This window comes from Rousettus aegyptiacus, unplaced genomic scaffold, assembly GCF_014176215.1.
Source record: "Rousettus aegyptiacus isolate mRouAeg1 unplaced genomic scaffold, mRouAeg1.p scaffold_m13_p_1, whole genome shotgun sequence".
Classification (NCBI taxonomy): Eukaryota; Metazoa; Chordata; class Mammalia; order Chiroptera; family Pteropodidae; genus Rousettus; species Rousettus aegyptiacus.
This window is the reverse complement of record NW_023416284.1, coordinates 46,913,947-46,931,759: the sequence shown is the minus strand read 5'-3', so window position 1 is coordinate 46,931,759 and position 17,813 is coordinate 46,913,947. Positions and strand designations below refer to the sequence as shown.

The 17,813-nt window shown below is 37.2% G+C and overlaps 1 long non-coding RNA gene across 1 annotated transcript in view; it reads right to left on the bottom strand.

Moving 5' to 3' along the window:
* LOC118612924 overlaps positions 1–17,813 on the bottom strand; it is a 326,018-nt gene that overhangs the window by 233,567 nt on the left and 74,638 nt on the right. The gene's annotated exons all lie outside the window — the stretch shown is intronic.

Genomic DNA, 17,813 nt, shown 5'->3' with positions numbered 1-17,813 from the left:
TTTCAATTGATATGGAAGAGTGCAAAAAGCTGTTATCACAAAAATGTAATTGCAGCTATTTATTCTTAAAGTCAGAAAGAGTTGTCTCTGACAAAGAATAGAAAGCCTAAGGAATATTTCAACTGAGAAGGAATTGTATCTCTTTGGATTTCTGGAAAACCAGTAAATCTTACAAGTTTAGTAAACTTATATCAGGTCTTCTAGCTCTTAGCCTTTGGAACTCAGCTTTTCTCCTGGAATATAATTCAGAATATTGTTGAAATCATCACACATTTTTATACTGATTTTTAGGCAAAGGTCTAAGAGGAACCATTATAGGCAAGAAAAAGTATTCACTGAACATGAAAATGTTCTACTAGCTTCAGCTTCTCATCTGGAATTATTTAAACTGTGAGTAGTCACACACAAGATGTATATTTTTGAGGACAATTATTAAGAAACTTTACTGATTTTTTTTTCTTTTAGTAAAGAAAAGAAAGAAGAGAAAGAACAGGAGAAAATTATTACAAATTTCTTTGCTACTTTGACCTTTTGTACATTAGTGCTAGACTGGCTTATGTGGGCCAGGACCAGCTAATGAGATGCATTTCTTTGCTTTTGCCTGTCGTGATCCAATATTAAGATGCCAACAGAAACTCACCTCTTTTCTACCTTACCCATTCTTGTTTGGCAGCACTTCATCTTTTCCAAGGAAAAGAATATGAGCCTCTGCCTAAACTTTCTAGGCTACAAATAATTTTTATATACCAAATTCCCATTGGAAAACACCTATGACCTCATGTAGGTAATACTGTAACACTGGTTTTGCCTGTAACTTTCCCAGTTTAATAAAAAGTCGTGACCAGACAGGCCTCTTTTGAAGAGTTTCTATTGATCCGCTGCAGATTTACTGTTAAAGTTTAAAAACTGGCATAAATTTCTTCACATTTTTTTAAAAATTAAATTACCAGGAAAGCACTCCTTCACTATTACTTGTCATTCACTGTCTTTGTAAAAATAATTGGTTTTATAAATAATTCAATTCTATTATTTTCATGAATGAATGCAAGATCTCCATGAAGCCTATTTGTATTTTTTTTTTTTAAAGATGAAATGATTGCTTAGATAAGGCATAGAGAGAAGAAGAAAAACTTCCCCACTGGATTAATTTAATGCAAAGATTGAGAACTGAAAGGAATGATAAAGATGTTTCCTGCTCGATTATTTTTGTTTCCAGGCTGCTTCCTTCTCAATAATTAAAAAACTAAAATATTTAAATCTAATCTTTCTTTTTTAATAGTACACAATCTAAAGATTGTTCCTTCTTTTTCCTTTCCTTTCTTTCTTTCCTCCTCCCCTTTCTTCCCTGCTTTCAGCCATGAGATAACTCACAGCCATAATATTCAATCACTTTCTTAATAAGCTCCAAATAAAATCACTCTTACAATCCTTTACTTCTACTTGAAGTCTTACTCATATATCAAAATTGACACTGAATGTATCTTGTTCTGAGTTCTGCCATTCTATAGTCCTTTCCAGTAGGATAATAAAAGATAACCTTTAATCATTACTTTGTATAAACTTTTAAATCATTTTGTGCCTAAATTAATAGTGTATTAGTTTTATATTGCTATCATAACAGTAATATTGTTTAGTGGCTAAACAAATATCTATAGACCAGTTGTCTGACATGGATTTCACTGGCAAAAATCAAGGTGTCTGTAGCCATGTATTATTTTCAAGAGACTATAGAGAGGAATCTGATTCCTTATTTTTTTCAACTTCCACAGGCTCCCTGCATTCCTTGGCTTGTGAACTGCTCCTGTATCTTCAAAGCCAGTAAAATTCGATTGAGTCCTCACACCATATTATTCTGACCTACTCTTCTGTCTCCCTTGTCCACTTTTAAGGCCTTTGTGATTATACAAGGCTACCATGATAATCAAGATAATTTCATCTGAAAAATAATTCTCTATTGCCATGTAAGGTAACATATTCATAAGTTCTGAAAATTAGCATGTGGACATTTGAGGGATGATACATTATTCTTCCTCCCACAGAAAGTATTGTGCAATGGAAAGTGTGTAGGCTTTAATGTCAGGTGGGTCTATAGTAGAATCTTGATGTTGCCTGTTACCAAGTGAAGGAGTTGGCCAGATAACTTAACCTGAGTCTTAGTTTTCTATTCAAAAAGTTAATTTAGTAATTCCTAACTTGTAAGATTTATCAGGAGGACTAGAAGTAATATAAAATTCCTGAATCATGGTAGAAAGAAAGTTGAGTAGCCATTATCAATCTTATTTAATTTAGAATATGCCATTTTCTTTGATCTTTACCTTCTTTTCCAGGATGCATATTAACTAAATAATAAACATTTATTAGTTAGTTAATTATCAAATAATCCGATGTACAGAAAAGTGAACAGGAGGTAGTAAAGAGAAATAGAAACCTATGTATGGGAATGGAAGTTGCCTTCAGTAAGGTTACTCGGTGGGAATGATGCCAAAAATGAGTAATCACCATTTCAGAATATAAACAGGAAAAACAAAAAACAAAATAGATATTCACTCTTGTTGGCCCAGTGTGTCATATCTGCCTCCATCCTGTATCTCCTCAATTAAAGACACTTAGAAAGAGCTTACTTACTTTTATGTAGGGGATATACACAGCTACTCACCAAGATATATTCTCTCTAAAAAAAAATAACAGAAAAAAATGCATGACATGCTTAATAATTACACTGTGTTAGATTATATGCATTAAGAGGGCAGGGGCTGGGCTCTTATTCAATGTACTGACATCTCGTTCAGTATCCATCATATAGTAGAAACTCAATAAATATTTGTGGCATGAAATAAGAAGAAGCGGGCATGAAACCTGGATATTTTTCTGAGCTTGAATGGACTGAATATTTGTAAAGCCAACTGGTATCTCTCAGTTGTTCAGCTCATTTATCACTAAAAAAAAAAATTGTGCTAATACCCTGGGTTGGAATTAACAAAAAATCTCATTATTAACAACAATTATTTATTAAAAAGCTACTATATGTAGGCACAACAAGAACTTTACTTATGCTCTCTAATTAAACCTTATAAGTCAATGTGGCAGGTATTCTTTTCCATTTTAAAGAGCTAAGTTGAGGGTCAGAGAAGAGATTTAACACATCCAAGGTCAATCCACTGCTTTAATGGCAGAAACAAGATTAAGCATGGGGTTTTTTAAATTCCAAAAATCACGCTGTTTGACTCAGCTATGCTATTTCTCGTGAAACAATCTTTTTCAAGCACCTGCGTAGTGTGTTAGGCTGCAGTGTGTTAGTCATTCATTCAAGTGTTAGGAATACAAAGATGAAAATATTGGTATAGCTTCTACCCTCAAAATTATAACTCTAATATGTTGTAATGATAGCTATATTCACAGTATAAACAAAGACCTTTGGGGAGCACAGACATGACAGCAATTATTTAGCATTAATAATTAACTAGTAAAATGTCCCCCTCCATTTCTTTACAAGTGCCAGTCAATCCCTGCACTCAGAAACTGTCCGACTATTGCTAACAGCCTTAAGATCTCAGTATGAACAACAATCATACCAGCCTATTCCTGACATTCAAGACTAATTTAAATTTTCCTGCTCAATATTCCCAAAGAGGTATACTTGCCCAATAATTATTTAAAATTACTGAGTATATACCTGCCACCAGGACACATGCCCAACATGGATTATCTCATTCAATCACTTGAACCAGAGTAGAGATATAAAAATTGAGGCTAAACATTAGCAGATTTCTCATGGTCACATAGTTGGTATGGAATGGAACTATTATTTAAATCTAGAGAGTTTGTCTATATTAGCATACCTGTTACGGTACATTTCACACTGTTACATTATTGCTGGTTTAATGGCCTGTTTTTCCATAATAAAAAACAAAAGTTGTGAGAGCAAGAATCTGGTTTATCTTGCTCACTATTTTACCTCCAGGGCTGAAATTCGTGCCAGAGAAAAAGAATGGTTATAAATAAACTAAGCCTTGAAGGATTAGAAAACACTTGCTAGGGTTTGAGATAGAAAGGGACTTTGGATCAACATGGGGGATTGACTGGGTTAGGACTAAGAGCAAGGAAACCAATTGAAAGGCTTTTAAAAATTACCCTGGTGAAAGATGGTATGAGCGTGAATTAGAACAGGGGCCAGCAAATATTTTTTGTAAAGGGGTCAGAAAGTAAATATTTCAGGTTTTGAAACGACTCATTTCTGCCATGGTAGCACCAAGGTAGCCACAGATACTATATAAAGAAATGAACATGGCCATATTCCAATAAAACTTAAAATAACCAAAAGAGTTGGCAGGCTGAATAAAGCTCACAGGCAGTTGTTTGCTGACCCTTAGACCACAATACTAGCAATGTAATGGAATGAGCCTGTGCATCTTGTGGTGGTAATGGTGGATATGAACTAGAAAAGTATTTCAAATGCAAACCTGGCTGGACTTGCTGATTGACTGTAAAGTACGGAAGAAGGAAGATCTGAAGATAATCCTGATAATCCTGCAATCAGGAAATCAAGGGCATTAAGAAACATAAACTAGTTTAAAGGTGAGAAATGATAATATGAATTCAAAATCTAAAGAAGAAGTAAGTTTCAGGTGGAAAACAGCAACCAATAATATTTCATGCCCAGAATGAATAAGTGTGAAAAGACCAATGTATAAAGGGAGAGTTCCCTGTTATATTCTTAAAAATCCATTACAAGACTGCATTATTACCCATCCCTGTTCTCATACTTGGCTACTTAATTCTTCTTCTTTTCTCTCTCTCTCTTTTTTTTTTTTTTTTTTTTTTTTGATGATTCAGTTTCCCTCAGCTCTTATCAAGAGGAACACAAGTTGAACTGTTCAAGCAATGATAAGTCATATAGTCCAGTTCACAATTGAATTCACTAAAGAAACTTTCAAGGAGCTACCTTTTAAGGTCTTTTGGGAATTCAGTACTTAAGAGAAAAAACTGCCTTTGAATTGTCAACTGACTTATAAATGAGGGAGGAATGTAATTTCTACAGATGAGATCCGGTCCCTGACTTGAGGTTTGCTATTTGGCACAGAAGAAAGAGGCAATCTATGCATTGAAAAGTATAGCAAAAGATGAATCCCTCTGCTTCAAAGATACCTTTTATAAAAAAAAAGAAAATGTGGGCATGGGCGAACACTCACTTCTTTTAATAGTTACACTCCTTTCCATTATATAAAATCTCCTTTAGAAAGTTTTCTGCCACAAAACCTCATATAACAGTAGGAATTTAGGTACCAGGCAGATTTTCGGGATAGTATTAATGAACAGTACTTGCTATAAGTTATTTTTAAACTAATAGCTTGTATCAATATCTAGGTCTCATAGAAAACATATGTTCCTCTCTAAATTTTTAAAAGGCACTTGAAGGAACCAAGCAATCTGAGAAGCTTGATCAAATAGCTTCCCTTCTCACAAGATATAGTTAGTGATAGTGATGGTCTCTGAACACATAGAAATAGGGCTTATTAAAGTGAAGGCAGATCCTTTGCCAATATATGCATCACCAGAATTCATAAACTGGCTTGAGAAGAAAAGAAAAGAACATCAGAATCTAGCTAATTGTCATCAGTCTTCTACCCTTGGAAAAAGATGAGTCATCCCCTCGTATAACTCATGTGAACTCTGAGTTGCAAGAAATTCTGGAACATTAAAAGTGCCAATAGGTGAGTAGTAGGAGGAAGACAGGGTTAGAGCCCAAACTGAGTTTAAGGGCTGAGTTCTTCCTAGGCAGTAATCCAATCAGTGGTGCCAAGGGGTAGAGTAAACCCCTTTTGGGAGACCTCAGCCAAGACCCAGAAGGGAGCAGATCGGTCCCTCAAAGAAGAAAGTTGGCAATTTCCAAATCAGGAACCAATTGGGGTACAGGTAAGAACATAGACAAGGTTTGTGGATGGCTTGAACAGCCAATCAAACACCAGAGTGAACAGCTAACACCAAAAAGGTGGGCTGGGGAAGGATGAATATTGATCAGTAAATAGGTGCCCAGGACACTCCAGACATACCAGATATCAGATTTAATGACAAGACACAAATTTACAACCCTAAACATTTTCCTCTTATCCTGGCAGTTAGGACTAATGTTATAGCTAATGTTGAATCAGTTGTGGTCCCTGGATGAGTTGGAAAAGGCAAAAGCTAATATTCTCTCTTCTTTTCATCTCCACTTGAGCAAGTTGTCTGGTCTCTCTCTAAATTGGGGTGGTAATATTTGCCACCAAATATTAGTTCTGACCATGTACCAGACACTGTTCTGGACCCCTTTAATAGACTATCCTAAATCTGCATAACTCTACAAAATAATTATTATACTCATTTTTTAGATTACAAAAGTGAAATTAAGAGATGGCTAAATGATTCACTCAAGATTAAGTGTGGAGGTCTAGAACGGGAGTAACTAGAACATTATTCCTGTTGTTCAGAGGCTGGGCTTACTCCAGATTAATAATAATAATAATAATAATAAATATTATTTTTAATATTAAGTTAAATATTAAGTATTAAATTAAAATAATTATTTTAATTCAGTGCATAATAGTCACCCCAGCAAGGCAGACACCATAATAAAGTAGTCAACTAGCTCTATGGGAGGTAAGAAAAGACCACGGCTAGTCTTGGGAAGGTCAGAAAAGGCTTCCACAAAGAAGGCTACCCTTGATACCAGATCCTAACCTCCAGCATTTGGTAAGGGAAGGTCCTGAGGCCATGGAAAGCCTAGAGAGATGTTACAATAATGATTGACTGTGAATAATGGGAATAATGATGTAGGGGAAAGGAAGGTGGACCCCAGAGTCAGGAGAACCTGAACTCTGTGTACTAAGCAGAAAGATAAGGATGATAACTATCATAAGTGTCCAAGGGAACTTGCATAAATAAAGCAAGGGACAAGGAAACTAAATAAGAACAATAAACAAAAGTCTAGATGTTTCCTTTATACAAAGATTTATTTGCAGAATGGGTGTTTTACACAATGCATGTAATGCTCATTAAAAATGGTGTACCAGTCTAGTGATTAAAATGTAAAGATGGGCATAGTTCACCTGGTAGGAAACGGGAGTAAGCATATTCCAGGTATAATGTGCAGGTGTGCTCAGCTGAAGGGTAAGGAGACATGATGAAGAAATGGCAAGTCTTGATTTGTGGACATGAGGCTCAAGATGAGACTGGAAAGGTGGGCATTAACCACATCATATAGAAAGAATTTTATGATACACTATATAAAACTTGAATGTATCGTATATATGCTTTCAGACAGGCAATGCCATCCTCTGGGTTGTGTTTTAGAAGGCCCACTATCAAGGCACTATGAGATCAGGAATCACACTAGAAAAAAAGATAGTAGGTCATTGCAAAAACCCAGGTGAGCTAGAAGTATATGGAAGAGGAAAAACAACAGCATGTCAATTATAGAATCTATTTAACTGCTTTTATTTTTAATTTCTAAAGACTTCCTATTTAATCCTAACAACTATACTGCAAGGTAGGTCCATATTAACAACAGCTCACATTTATTGACCCATTACAATGCCATGTATCAAGTCTTAGAGAGACATTGGAGCACAAAAGTTAACTGTTTTCACCAATTATGAGCCATGTGAACTTTTGAAATGAATGTCTCTGTGCCTCACTTTTCTTACCTGTGAAGTTGGATAGTCTTGTAGTGCTGCTTTAAGACTAAATGGGATTTTACATGTAAAGTCCTTAGAATAATTCCTTGCATATATAAAAGAATCAATAAATATTAGTTATCATTAGCATGTTTAAATTTCACAGTGCTTTTTATTACTCTATGCCAAGGTACAGAAGAGAAAAAGAATCTTGAACAGAAGCTAGGTTATTTGTCAATGGCACAAATTCTGGCTATTTCGAAACTTGATCTTAGCAGGAGAGAAGGGGTGCATGACTTCCATCCAGCACAACTTCCAATTTCATCATGATATGTAGGGAACTGTAGATGAGGTGAATGCCATTGTCTAAGACTTATCTATTAATGGCTTCTATGAAAGGGCTTCCTGAGCCAAACAAGGATCTTTCTCCTTGCCTAATTCATTGCACTGCTTCTTAGAATCCTTTTACAGCATTTCTATCTTCCCTGACATTTAATTTGCAGTCCCAGAAACCAGAAACTTTCACATATGCAGTTGCCTAGGCTTCCAAAGAAGGGAACACTCCCTTAACTAAGCAACCAATATTTCTGGCAGGAACGTCAGTCAGTAATGTGGCAACGTGCAGTGCAGTGGGTGTTCAGCTATATTTGCAATGAGTCAGCCAGATTTCTCTGCCTGGAGCTTCTCAGGGTTGATAGTGCCACGTAAACAGGAAAATCAAGGTTGACCCTAATTATAATAAAGACAGGGTCCTATGTCCTGCTAAAACTATTGTTTGTCCAGTAATATTGTCTATATGTTATTATCATAATAGTGAAGTTCCTTTTTACTAATCAGTTACTTACAGGCAAGGCTCAGAGAGGTTTGCTAATTTTTCCAAAGTAACATAGCTAGTGTATTAGTTTTCCATGGCCACTATAACACATTACCACAAAATTAATAGCTTTGTGGTAAAAGCTACTAAGTTTGTGATAATATGTTATAGCAATGTGATAAAAAAAAAAAAAAAAATACTAATTTATTTTCTTAAAGTTCTGGAGATGAGAAACACAAAAGTATCATAAATAAGATCAAGAAATCAACAGGGCTGCTGCATTTCTTTCTAAAACCCTTTTCTAGGAACCCATCTCCTTGCCTTTTGCACCTTTTTGAGGCTGCCTATATATCTTGTCTCATGGCCTGCTTCCTTAGTCTTCAAAGCCAGCAACTTCATCATTCTGACCTTAGCTTTCATGGTCATATCTTTTTCTCTCACTCTGGCTCTTCTCCTTCCTTCTACTTATAAGAACCCTTATGATTACATATTGGTCTTACTTAGATGATCCAAGATAATCTCCCCTTTTTAAGGTCAGTGGATTAGTGGCCTTCAAGCCAAGACAGTGGAGTAGGTAAATGGGCCGTGGCTATGGTAACCAGCCTATGGTTGTGCTCACCTCCTTCCATGACCACATTAAAATTGCAATTATAGAACCACCCTGAGAACCATCTGAAGACTAGCTAAACAGAATTCCTATGACTAAAGAAATAAAGCAGAAACTCTGCGAGACTGGTAAGAGAGGCAGAGACATGAAACGGGCTGCTCTCATATCGATATATGGTGGTAAAGAATCAGGAGAAATCCTCTGATTTGTGGAGATCCCCCTGAGGAGTGAGAGTTCCTGCCCCACACTGAATTCCCCAGCCCAGAGCTCTACTGCTGGGAAGAGAAGTCCCCACAATAGCTGGCTGTGAAAATCAAAAGGGACTTAGCCCTGGTGAGATGGAGGGCTCCTGTAGACCCAGATGTCCTCTTAAAGGGTCAAGTACAGACTCACTCACTGACAAACACTTGTCGTAAGCTCCAGTGAAGGAATATAAGCTCAAAAAGCAACAGAGACATATGGAGAACTAAATTGTCTAGCTTTGGGGAGAGGGCTGAAGGGTCATCTCTCCAGGACTAAAGTGCCAGCAGGAGCCATTATTCCTTTGTTGAGCCCTCTCCCAACCCAGTCTGCAGGTGCTGGCAGGAACCAAACCTAAATCTTCAACAAATTAGACAACTCTGCTTACCCCAACCTGGTGATTCCTGGAGACCCTGCCCCACCCAACTCCTGTAAGGAAGGGAACATTTTTCAAAGCTAAGTTATACAAGCTGCCAGCATAGACTCATGCTGCAGACTTTCCAAAAACCTCTCAAAGGTCCACAAACCCCAAACAAGCAGTGGGTGGACTCAAGGCACCCTATACCTCTTGCTGAGCAGTTTCCAAGCCCAGCACTAGTGGCAACCAGCCTCAGTTTGCAGCATAGTTTCTCTCAGGCACCTCCATGCTTAGCACAGGCAGCTACTAACTGGCAGATCACTCTGGAGCTTCTACCAGGTGGCCTTAGGCTGAATATAGAAAATAGCTTATGTTGGCCTGCATCAAAGCTCCTCCCTAGAGGCCCCAGAACCAATATCTGGTAGCTGGCCTCAGACCACACAAGTGCCACAAAGGATTTACTCAAAGGATGAACTATGCAGGCATCAGAGCCCCACTAAAGCAAATCCTGCTCCATGGGGTCAATCCCTGCACAACAGCTTATCAGCTGTAATCACAGCTAGTCCTCACAGCCAGTCAGCCTAAGGGTCAATGCCATCCATTGACATGCCAACATCAATCAAGGCTCAATTACAACAGGGGACCACACACAACCCACACAAGGGACACTCCCGAAGCACCGGCTCAGGCAAACAGGGAGACTGCAGCACTGGGCCCCACAAAACACCTACTACATAAGGCCACTCTGCCAAGACTGGGAGATGTAGCAGATCTATTCAATACATAGAAACAAACACAGGGAGGCAGTCAAAATGAAGAGATAAAGAAACATGTCCTAAATGAAAAAACAGGACAAAACTCCAGAAAAAAAAAAAACGAAACAAACTGGAGATAAGTAATCTACCAGATGCAGAGTTCAAAACACTGGTTATAAGGATGCTCAATGAATTTAGGGGAATAATAGATACTCTTAGTGAGAACTTCAAGAAAGAGATAGGAAACAAACAAAAAAGGAGATAGAAAACATTAAAAAAGAACCAGTTAAAAAAAAGAATACAATAATCAAAATGCAGACTACATTAGATTGAATCAACAGCAGACTAGATGAAGAAGAGGATTGAGTCAATAATTTGGAAGACAAGGTAGCAGAAAACAACCAATTGAAACAGCAAAAATTTTTAAAAATCAAAAAAACATGCAGATAATTTAAGAGGACTCTGGGCCAACATTAAACACAACAATATTTGGATTATAGGGATACCAGAAGAGAAGAGAGAGCAAAGGATTAAAACCAATTTGAAGAAATAATAACTGAAAACTTCCCTAACCTGGCAAAGGAAATAGACATACAAGTCCAGGAAGCACAGAGAGTCCCAAATAAGATGAGCTCAAAGACACCCACACCAAGACACATCGTAATTAAAATATCAAAGATTAAAGACAAAGAGAATCTTAAAAGCAGCAAGAGAAAAGCAGTTAGTTACCTACAAGGGAGCTTCCATAAGATGATCAGGTGATTTCTCAACAGAATCTTTGCAGACCAGAAGAGACTTGCATGAAATTTTCAAAGTGATGAAAAGAAGGACCTACAAGAAAGATTACTCTACCCAGCTAGGCTATCATTTAGAATTGAAGGAGAGATAAAGAGCTTCCCAGACAAGAAAAAGCTGAAGAAGTTGATTACCACCAAACCAGTACTACAAGAAATGTTAAAGGGACTTCTTTAAAAAGAAAAAGAAATTAAAAATATGAATAAGAAAATACTATAAAGAAAAAAAAGTTATCATTGACAAAGGCAAACACATAATAAAACCTGTTCTGTGGTTTAACCAACACTACAGCTAGTACAAAGATTAAAAAGCAAAAGTAGAAAGATCAGGAGTAATTACAATAATAAATTAAAGGATATTACACAAACACACATGCAAAAGAAATAAAAAATGATAAAAAAAATAAATGTGGATGGGGTGAGTAAAAATTGTGATTTTAGAATGTGTTTTAATTTAAGTGACTACTAACTTAAAATAGACTGCTACAAAGATACCTTGGTATATACGAAGCACATGATAACCACAAACCAAAAATCTACAAAAGATAAACAAGAAATAAAGGGAAAGGAATCCAAAAACAACACTACAGAAAACAATCAACACACAAGACAATAAAAAGGGACTAGAAGACTACAAAAAACAATCAGAAAACAATTAATAAAATGTTAATAAGTACATACCTATTAATAATTACTTTAAATGTAAATGGATTAAATGCTCCAATGAAAAGACAATTGGCTAAAGAAGTAGTGACACATATATACAGCGGAATCTTACCATTTGCAACAACAAAAATCAACCTAGAGCGTATTATGCTAAGTGAAATAAGTCAGAGGCAGAAAAAGACAAATGCTGAATGATTTCACTTATATGTGGAATCTAAAAAACAAAATGAACAAATTAACAAAACAAAACAAACTCGTAGATTCAAAGAACAAACTATGGTACTAGATGAAAGGGAGGTTGGGGGGCTGGGTGAAAAAGGTGAAGGGATTAAGAAGTACCAATTGGCAGTTACAAAACAGTCACAGAGATGTAAAGTACAGCTTGGGGAATATAGTCAATAATATTGTAATAATTATATATGGTGTCAAGTGCGTACAAGACTTATAGGGGATCACTATGTAAGTCATATTAACCTCTAACCACTATGCTGTATACCTTAAACTAATATAATATTGTATGTCAACTGTAAATGAAAAGTAAAAGGTTTTAAATAATTTTTACTGGTAGGAATGGAGCAAAAATATTAGTTGAAAAAAAAATCAGCAGATTACCATCCATAATTTCATCTGCAACTTTGCCATGTAACCTAATATATTCTAGGTTCTGGCAGTTAGCATATGGATATCCTTGAAAAGCCACTATTTTGCCTGTCACAGCTAATATGAAATGGGTAAAGCAAGAAGAACCCAAATATATCTGATTCTGAAGGCATCACATCTCTTAACTATAATAAACTACTGCAAAAACATCAGGTCTTTACCTTCAAAAGGAAATAACAGAACAGTTCTCATGGTTCCTGCCAGGTCCATTCTCCCAAAAACCTAAATAATTAATTGTTGTTAATCTCACACTATATAATCTTATTTTAGCACAAGAGCACAGTACGGTGGACAGCAGAAAGAATATTATTCTCTATTTCAGATATTAGGATCAGAGGAAATAAGTGTCATGAGCAGAGTTTCACTTTTAATAAAAGCCTGAGGTTTTGAGCTGGAGTCTTTGTATACATTTCCCATGCCAAATAAAACTGAAAGAACTCTAGTTTTAAAAAGTCATTTACCGTCGTATTCAATTTGCAACAACTCCACATTCTGGCTGTGTGGCCCTTAATAAGCCCCTCAACCTCTCTGAGTCTCTGTTTCTTCATCTGTAAATGGAACACAGTAACACTTACTCTGAAAGCTTGTTAGGTGAGATAGTGATAATGATAGAAGCACCCTGGCACTTAATAGGTACATAATATTGGTATCATTATTATTACATAAAAAACCAGTTAGATTCACAACCTCTCTCAGGATGGCACCAAATATCATGTTGAAAGAGTTTTTAGCAAATGTGGAGCTAGGGCCAGCTTCCTCAGTGTTCAAGACAAGCATAATTTTCCATTCAATGACAAAAACTTGCTCCTACGGGAAGATGCAGACTCATTTTATGACTTGCTTGGATTCACCTGAAGGGAGAACTGGACTGGGTTACAGATACTTAGCAAGAAGCTTTAAAACTCTCTTAGAATCTCTAGGGACTTTCATTTTGTTGGTGTTTTTCTTTGTTTTATTTGTGTTTTTGTGTTTTATTTGTTTTGACTACATTCTCCCAGGGCCAAAAACACAGACCGGAAATAAAATGAATCTATCCGGAGACCCTTTGCTTGAGGGTCTTGCTCTAGTCCCTAAATCAAGGCTCTCTATAAAGGCTAACCAGTACAGAGATGCTCATAGAGGCAAAAATGAAAGCATGACACTGTGAGTGTATGACCAGGGCTCACTCCCCAGGCCAATAGCTAATTCTCTACCTGTCAAAATCCTGCATATCCTTGGTCACTCAGCTTAGGAAGCTTTCCACACTCCCCTACATAACTAATGCTCCTTCTTCTGTGCCTAACACAACACATTGTTCTACTTGATGTTTATGTCTTAAAGCAGAGATGTTATCTATATAACTCTCCCAGTATTTTAGTAGCCCCTATCTATCCCACTCACAATTTCCAAGGTCTTAGGAAGGAAAACTTTATTAAACTTCCTGTGAGATGAATCTACAAATCTACATGTTAAAAGTGGTGGTCATGTCAAAAATTGAATGCTGTCTGACAGGAGCCTGGTTTACATTCAGTGTTCATTAAAAAGATATCTACTGAGCACATTCTCAGTACCAGGTCCTGTGACAACATATGAACAGGCATTCTCTGTACTCAGAGAATATGCACTGCGATAGAGGAGGGAGACATAGCCTGCTATAAGACACTGAGTTAAGGGCGCAGGAGGGCATGATGGCATATAGAAGAGGCACATACTCTGGATTAAAGGATCTCTTAGGGGAAACTGTTTTGGTCCTGGTCTTGGTTCCTCACCTGTAAAACAAAAGAGTTGGAATAAATCCAAGGATGCTGACTCTCAGGCCATGGCCAAATCTAGCCCATACATGGGAGACCCACCTACTGTATTAGCCTGCACAGTAGGTTTCTTTTTTTCTTTGAACAAATATCAGAAGTGTGAGCAATACAGGCCCCACTTTTCTCCCTGATGATGATCACCTCAGCTGAGATGTGAATGTCCCTTGTATCTACATGTGTTTGCCAGTCATTCTGGCCCCTTAACTTGCTATGACCTCTCACATGGAAACCAAGTATCAGGAGCCATTTTTCATCAAGCAGCAAGTCACCTCCCTCACTGAACTTTAGGATTACCTGACATCTCATGTACCAACTGGCTTTCTGCTTATTTAAGTTCATGGAAAAGTTATTATACCAACCTCAATGCTAGAAACTTGGGAATATGGAAATAAATAAGAAAAAGCTCTTGCCTTCAAGGGAAGAACCAAATAGAGACCAATTATAACCAATTACTGAAACAAAGAGTGATAAGTGCTAACAGGAAGGGAGGCATAAGACAAGGGAGAGCATACACAGTCTTCTGTGGAGCAGCCGGGTTTTGCAGCAGAACCTCACCAAGTAAAAAGCAAGGGGAGGAGTTTACCAGCACAACGCATATATTTACACCGTAGGTCCAAAGTAGGTGGTTGACGAATAGACTGTAGTTAGGTGAATTCTAAGATGAGGAAGTTGTGTGTACAAAGACAGAGGTGAGTGATGTAGACTTTCTATTCTAGGAGCCAAAATTATTTAAGCAGAATTGTGCACAGAATTCATTTTGGGAGAAAATGAGATATGAGGTTAGGGAGGTAGAAAAAAAATCCAATAATGTGGGACCTTGTGTGTCATGCTGATGAGGTTTAATTTATTCTGAAGATAATAGGTTACCATGGTAGGGGATTAAGTAGGAAGAATATGAATAGATTTGTGGGGCTTTCTGAAAGATTACCCTGTCAGAAGAGTGGGTGGTCAACTGGAGGGGTATATACCATAGATAGAGAAATGAATTGCCACACAATCGTGAAAACATTGGCAAGAGATGTATCAGTTAGGATTTCTATTTTGCAAACTCCTAGTCAAATTCAGTTTATCAATATGTAAACTTATTGGCTCATGTAATGAAAATAATGAAGTAGGGTGAGCTTCAAGTATGGCTTAATGCTGTTTCTTCAGATCCACTTATTTTCTTTCCTTTGGCTATGCTTCATCCTCTGGCTGGCTTCCGTTATGGTGGTAAATGGGTCTAGGCTTTATGTCACCACTACGATATTCCACAAATCATCCTCTTGCATTTCCTTAGCAAAATGGATCATGTGCTCTTAATCTAACATATTGTTCACAGAATGTGGAGACCTGGGTTTCTGAACTAGTCACTGGGATACGGAGTGTAAAAGTACTATTGGATTGATAAGACCTACACTGGAAGCTGGGAACTGGATCAGCTTTCTCTGAATAACTCAGGCCATAGAGAGGTAGGATTTACATATAAACACGATTTAGATTACTATTAGAAAGGGGAGAGGAGTGTTTAAGAGGCAGCCATCAGGAGCTACCTTCTATGGTGATGGCCTGAATGAAAGAAGTGTCAGGGATGAAGTAAAGGAGATGGCAGAGCAATGTTAAAGAAATGGAAGATAAAGATTTGGTCGCTGATTGAATGTGGGAAGTGAAGAAGAGAATTGAGATCACATTCTCACCTTTCTGAGAAGAATAAATGGGATCCCTGGAGGACAAGTGTATTTTGAAGTAGAACTGATAGGTTGACTTTTGAACATGAGAAGTGGCCCTAACTCTTAATTATTCAAGTGATGTACGGAAATTATTTGGATGGTTAGGAACATGATGGGATCATAGGGATGGGGTTATGTGAGAAAAGCAACTTCTGGACACATCACATTAAGTTGTTCTTAAGAATCATGATACAAGAGTGTGACTCTGACCTCAGAGATGGAAGATGTATTTTAACCTCTGAGAACAGCCTCTTCACCCTCAAAACCAGGGGAGTTCCAGCCGAGTGACAAAGTTGATGAACAGCTTTATCACCTCCTCTTAGTACTCCTTCAAGTGAACTAAAATGCATTATAGCTGCCACTGGTGTCTGCCCTCTGGGAGTTTACAATGTTAGACAAGTGTTCAGTCTATTTAGGACATGAACTATGTCTCAAAATATGCCCTCATCATACAAGAGAAGCAACAGATTCCTAGAGCCCAGAAATATCGGAGGGTTGACTAAAATTTAGCTCGTACTTGGTAATATATGGCTTGTCTTGTCAGAATATTAAATATTACAGAGGTAACTTATTGCTGCAGATTAATGAAGTCACCAGACTCATTTAGAAAGCAATTGAGTGACTAATTTTAATTAGAAGTTTAATTGCTACTATTGAAACCAAAGAAACCCATACTCCTCACCCCCTGAATGTTTTTTTTCCCCATTGGAACAACGATTGCTAGGTCATTCTTCAGTTCATTAGTGGGCCTTTACTAAGCTTAAACATTAATTTCCAAAGAACAGAGGTAAGACAGGGTAGCAGGACTCCAATCAAAAACTCCTAGAATCAAAAGACAGGATAGAAAACATCATTTTCTGAATGTAGATCATATGATGAAAGAAAAAGTAGGTAGCATTAATCCTCCTCCCAAAAAACAATATAAGATTTTCTAAGAAATAAGACATGATTATTATAAGTGTACTGCTAACAGGTCGGGATGTTTTCTTCAGATTGGCAAGGAGACAAGTGAGTGCTCCTAAAAAGAAAGAAATACCTAAAAAGAGACAAATATAAAAACCTGAAAATGCTTATCATAAAGAAATTGTGTAACTGGAAATAAGTTTAATAGGATGCTCTTTCGGAAATGAGAGACCAGAGGCTAGAAAGCAACATCTTTCAGAGTTTGCACTCCCATGGAAAGAGCGGAAAAGACAGAGAGAGAAAAGGAGAAGGAGGGAGGGAGGAAGAGAGAGATGTTATATGAAAAATTTGCATTTTGCGAATCAAACTGGTGAACTCTGGAATAATGACCAACCTCTGGGTTCCACATACCCTATACCATCCCTGTTCAACTATTTTCTTTTGTTCTGATTTCATATTTTAAACAATCTTCTTCCTTCTAATTTGGCTTGACAGACACCCCAGGACTTGATAAGCAGAAGGCGTATTCTCCTAACCAGTGTCCTTTCTCCTACCCTTGCCATATTTAATTCTATTAACAAATAGCAATAAGGCATCATGTTAAAACATAAATTGGATCATATAATTCTTCTTCTCAAAACGTTTGAATGGCCTTGCATTTCATTCTGACTAAAAGCCAAAGTCCTTATAGTGGCCTCCAAGGTCCTATTGACCTGGCTCCATCCTTTGGTTTGCTCTGCCCTTCCTACTCCACCACTTCTCAGAATCATCCCCTGCCCTCTCACTCTCAATTACATGCTGGCTCTCTTGTTCTATAAACACTCCAGGTACATTTCTGCACCAGGACATTTGCTCTTTCTACTTC